Here is a 6000-nt window from a genome sequence, read left to right as displayed (position 1 = left end):
TCTCTGTGTGTCTCTCATGAATAAATAAATAAAATCTTTAAAAGAAAAAAGAAATTATTCCCAAACTAAACATTTACTAAAAACAAAGGACAGATGGGTCGCCTATCTGGCTGGCTCAATCCGTAGAACATGTGACTCTTGATCTTGGGGTTGTGGGTTCAAGCCCCACATTGGGGTAGAGATGACTTAAAAAGAAAACCTTAAAAAAAATAAAGGACAGATTGCCATGTATTTATAGATTTCTGAGTCAAATTTGTTGTCTGTACTGAGTAATAACACATTTTTCATCCTTGAGTGTATATGTAAATCCGTATCCTCAGTCAAGATTTCCAAAGGTTAAACAAACAAATGTCTTTCTCATTGTTGTCCGTGAGAAAAAAAAAAAAAAAGGTTCGAAACATTTAAAAATCTTAATATACCTCAGAGGTCAGCACCCCAGCTCTGCAGGCAACCAGACAATAAAAATATGAGGTTTTGAGGGCCGCTTAGAATCTCTGGTCCACGGTCTCCTTCATTCAGGCTTTGTGTGTATTTTTAACAACAATTTAAAAATGTAAAAACCATTCTTGCCATGGGGAGAGCTGTTCTTGCCACAGGAGGCCACTGGCCAGACTCGGCCTGTAGCTGTGGATTGCCAATTCCCTGATGGCTACCGACAACATCTTTCATTTTTACAATTTATAAAAATATCTCAAAGAAAAAACAAAATGACAAGACCTTGTTAAAAAAAAAAAAAAAAAAAAAAAAACACCTTTCAGTGAGCTGACAAAAGATCCCTAGATCTACAGGAATCTCCTTTCTTGGGGCAAGGCTTCTTCTGACCCTGGGCCTCTGAGTTTCAGGGCAGGAAGGCTGTGAGCTTGTGGGGTTTGTGCAGACAGCAAGAGGCTCACACCACCACTGGTCAAAGACCTTCATCCAGGCCTAGAGGGACCCGGGGGCTCGCCAGGCTTTGAGGTTGGAGGGCCTGCCATCTCCCATCACACGTGGTGCTATGATTCTGAAGGTATTCACCTGCTGGCACTCACCTGAGCCTAGTAGCCAGCCGCCTCCCTGCCTGCCCTCCCCTGCTCTCCCCTGTCCTCCCCATGCCCTCTCTGACCTGTTCGGGCAGCAGCACACTAGGAAAGACCTTCAGAGCTCTTGTTGTTGCTTCTCCACAGAGAAGCTCCTGAACATGGGGGATGCTGAGACCAGGTTGACAGCAGGGGACCATCCCCTCCCAACAGAACCATCATCCCTTGTCCCTGATCACTGATGGTGAGTTATTCCAAAGCTCAGGGTGCTTGGGATGAGTAGGAAGAGGGCAGGGTGAGGGCTGTGTTTGGGATGTCCCAACCCACACCTTACAGGGCACCAAAGCTGATGCCCTCCCCAGGAATGGGGCAAAGATGCAGGACAGGGACGCACCCCCTGCCTCCTGCTGCTCCAAGCTGCCCGTCTTCTGACTGTGACTTCAGGCACTATCCCTTCTAAGTCCTCAAGGGTCTAACTTCACTCCAAAATGCACTTTCTCTAACCCAGAAGCTAAGAGTAGATCTCGTGTTTACATGTCACCTTGCAGGCTGTGGTCCTCTTGACTGAAGAAGATCCACAGCAGTGAACTTTCAGTGCTTGGGTTCTATGTGGCAGGTACGTTTGTTTTATTTAACAGAAAGGTTGCTTTGGTCTCACTTCCTATCAAGGAGTCTCTATCATGTCAAACACTGAGAGGGGGAAAGTTAGTTAAATAAGTTACTTGAAGGGACGCCTGGGTGACTCAGTGGTTGAGCTTCTGCCTTCAGCTCAGGGTGTGATCCTGGGGTCCTGGGATTGAGTCCTGCATCTGGCTCCCCACAGGGAGCCTGCTTCTCCCTCTGCCTGTGTCTCTGCCTCTCTCTGTGTGTCTCTCATGAATAAATAAATAATACAAAATCTTAAAAAAAAATAAGTTAGTCAAAAAGACAACCATTGGCCTCTGGATAACAAAGTCAACTAACATAAACACATTCTCTATCACAAATTATAGTGTAACAAACTTATAATAAATATACACGTGTCCAGCTGGATCTGTACAAAGACAACAGGGATAGAGTGGTCTCTGCTTGTTTTTTTAGCTGCTCATCCTAAACAGAAACATTGGGAAGATTTAATGCTCAAAGTAGATCACCAGTAGAGAATTGTGATGTGTCTCCAGACTACCTGAAAGCCACGAACTGGACAACAATGCCCCTTCATCTCCCTCCTCTATCTCCTCAGATTCCAACAGAATTGGAGAATCTGTGCTTGGAGAATCCACACACATGTGTGTTTGCTCAGAATCTACTGCTAATAGGAGTGAAAATCCCATCATCTTGAGGGAGGCCTGCGGCTACTGAAGAAGAGTTTTTCAAATCCTGAGGACGCATTATGTATCATGAAGCAAAATTACAGAGCTAATCAATTAAAGCAGTACTGTCCTAGCATATTAGACAGATGATGGAAACAGAACAGAAAGGCTAGAAATAGACCCAAGTGTTTATGCAATTTGGAATTTGATAAATATGGTATTTGTCTTTCTCCATCTGAGGTGCATCCATGTTGTCACAAATGGCAAGATTTTGTGACTTTTTTATGGCTTAATAATGCTCCATTGTATATAGATCTCACGTGTTCTTCATCCAATCATTCATCGAAGCACACATAGGTTGTATCTCTATCTTGTGTACAGTAAATAATGCTGCAAAAAACACAGTGGTCCATAAATCTTTTCAGGTTAGCGTTTCCATGTTCTTTGGATAAATACCCAAAAGGGCAATTGCAAACTCCCAGGGCAGCTCTATTTTTAACTTTTTGAGGAACCTCCATACTGTTTCCCACAGGGTACATTCCCACCAGCAGTGCATGAGGGTTCCTTTTTCTCCATATCCTCACCAACACTTGTTGTTCCTCGTCCGTTTGATGATGGCCATTCTAACAGGAATGAAGTGACATCTCATTGTGGTTTTGGTTTGCAATTCCCTCACGATGATGATGTGGGGCATCTTTTCACGTACATGTCAACCAACTGTACGAATGAAAACAATGAAGATTTTTCATTCTTAACTGAGTTTCAAGGTGGCAACCTCAACCTTGGATCAAACCTGAACATTAAAATCAACCAAGTTGCAAGCATTATCGATAGAGTAGTTGCATGGACAAGTGGGAAATGTCCATTCGTGGAAATGAAACATATTGTGAATCAGAAAACATCATTTCTGTTCTTTGTCTCTAAGCATATTTTTTCTGGGTACACTTAAAACAGATTATGACTCACAGGGTAGCACTATTTAATAGGACTACACACCAATTCACTTAATGTTTTACATTGGGAGACTACCCTAAAACAGCGATATATTGAGGAATCAGCATATCAAGTTCATTGCTTTATCAATATATCAAGTTCATTGCTTTATATTTAAGTACACTTAATTGCAGTTGAATTCCAATTAAGTAATTATATTTTTGAAGAGTAATCTTTTAGGCAAATACATGGTCACCTGTCGGGATAGTTGATCCTTGTTGATCTCCAGTGCTTAGATCATGCCTAGCAAGAATAGACACACAGCAACTGTTTGCTGATTTGAATTTCACTGAAAACAAGAAATTAGAGGCACACAGAGGAGCCACACACATCTAGGGAAATATCAGGACAGGAGCCCCTGCTTTCTTGCCCTGGCCAGTGTCATCAGCACTAGGTTTAAACCCATGTGATCTGTGTTCAAGTGCTATCCTTAGTCATTAAGTGACTTTTTATCTTTTTCTTTTTTTTTCTCAAAACCTCACTGACAGCAGAAAATGAAGGAAGCCCACCATTTGCAGCTCAAAGGTCACTTTTAAATCCCAATTGAATTGGTGAAGGAGATCCAGAGGAATGATGTTTCTCCTGCCATGTTCTGTAAAAGCGGTTCTGCTGATGGGTAGATATGACCCTTGGTGGGAAATTGCTGAGATTCAGCAGCGTTGACTTCTCAAAATTAACTTACTTCATAAGACAAGATAGTGAATTATTTCATTTTAAAAAGGTATCCTTCCTCCTTGAAACAGTTAAAATGGTGAAATGCTGTGTTGTGTATTTTTCTTTTAATTTAAAATAATCTGTATTAAAGTTCACCCATCCACCTAATACTATCCTAACTCTGGAGTTTACTCTTTTGTGAGCCAATAAAATTTTATGATTTCAAGAGCTAGAGCTGAAGAGTCTTTTATTTGCAACCTAAACCATCTTAACAGATCACACGCAACTTGCGTTTCTGAATTTGAAAGAGATGAAAAAATGTGGACCTTGCATTCTAAATATGAAAATGTATGATGTATACCCTGCACATTCTATACATCTATGGTTTAAAAATGTGGGTCAGGGCACCTGGGGGGCTCAGTCGGTTACATGTCTGCCTTCGGCTCAGGTCATGATCTCAGGGTCCTGGGATTGAGTCCCACATTGGGATCCCTGCTCAACAGGGAGTCTACTTCTCCCTCTCAAGCTCCCCCTGCTTATACTCCTTCTCTGTCAAATAAAGAAATACAATCTTTAAAAACTATGTGTGTGTCATTAAATTCTGGATAAAGGCACTGAAATCTTCACTGCCCAACTACCTAGAAAAAAGAAAAAAGAACCCTCCCTCCCCCTCCCATGGCTCCCCAAGAAAAAAGGGAGGGGTAGAACACAAAAGTGTAAAAGTTACCAAGAGTCACCAAACAAGAAAAGGAGAACCACTCTGTGAGACGAACTAGGCTCATATGAAAAACGGAAGTTGGAGAGTATCATGGTGAGGTCACACTCCCACCTCTCTGAAACCACATCTCATCAGTCTACAAAATCCTGACAGCTCTCACTCAAATCTTGATAGGATTGAAAGGAGTCATTACATATTCTTAGTTTTTGGAGTTGTTGACTACAGGGTAGCGAAAATGGCCGTGGTGCGGATGAGGTGAGATAGAGAAGTGTTAGCGCTCCAGCCCAGCTTTGTCACAAGTGTGAAGATGCCACGGCCCACAGAATTGGGGAACTGACCTGATGCCCAATGGTGCCTCCAAAGGACTAGGCTCTTCTTCCCTTTCCTTCTGCCAGCGAGAAGCAGACTTTCTGCATCCAACCCAGTGTCCTGTGGGTGGGGGTAGGGAGGTAGGGGGACCTCTCACTGATGCACCTCACCTTCAGCTAAGCCCATCCCCCTATGCTCAAAAGTTACAGAAAATTAGGCATGAAAGGAATATGAAACCTTCAAACTGTGGTCCTGAAAGAGAAAGGATCTGCCATGAGGATCAAGGAACCATCCTCAGAGGAGGAGAACAAAAAGAAGTTCTGGAAAAACTGCCAAGCCAGGGCAGGTGAAAGGAGCAAAGCAGTCGCTATGCTCACAAGGATGAAGAATCAGAATGAAAAGACAAAGAATCAGAATGGTTTGGATTTCTTGACATCAACACTTAAAGCAAGAAACCCAGAGAATCTTGACTTAAAAGTTGTAAAGAGAAATGGTTTCTGAGCTAGAATTCTTTACCATCCAAACCATTGAACTTGAGGGTAGAACCTTCTGGATAGATATGAAACTTTTCAAAGTTTCAGGAAAAGGGAGAGCGTGTTCCTCCAAAGTGTTGCAGTGAACTCCCAAGGAAGAGGAAGACACGGAACACAAGAAACACAGACTCCAAGATACAAGGAAAATGAGAGGAAGCACAGAGAGGGAATGGAAGAGATGAATCCTTGAAAGACTGCAACCATGCAACCACAAGTTGACCAAAATTGTGCCCAAATTTCCAGCCCAAATTCCTATCACCTAGGTGGTCCAAAGAAACCATAAGCTGAGAATTTACCTTTAATTGTCCAAACATTAGTTTTACCCTAGGCTTCTGACCAAAGCAAAGGCAAATTGTCTCCGAAAGAAAACGTCTCTTCCTAGACCTCAATGAAGGTCCATGAATGGTTTTTCCGAAGTGGCGAGAGGCTCACAGTGAGTGCAGCCAAGTTTACAAGGAAGTCTGACACCATGAGCCAGAACCAGT

This window comes from Canis lupus, chromosome 1 (assembly GCF_048164855.1).
Source record: "Canis lupus baileyi chromosome 1, mCanLup2.hap1, whole genome shotgun sequence".
NCBI classification, from domain to species: domain Eukaryota; kingdom Metazoa; phylum Chordata; class Mammalia; order Carnivora; family Canidae; genus Canis; species Canis lupus.
This window is presented reverse-complemented; position numbering follows the sequence as displayed.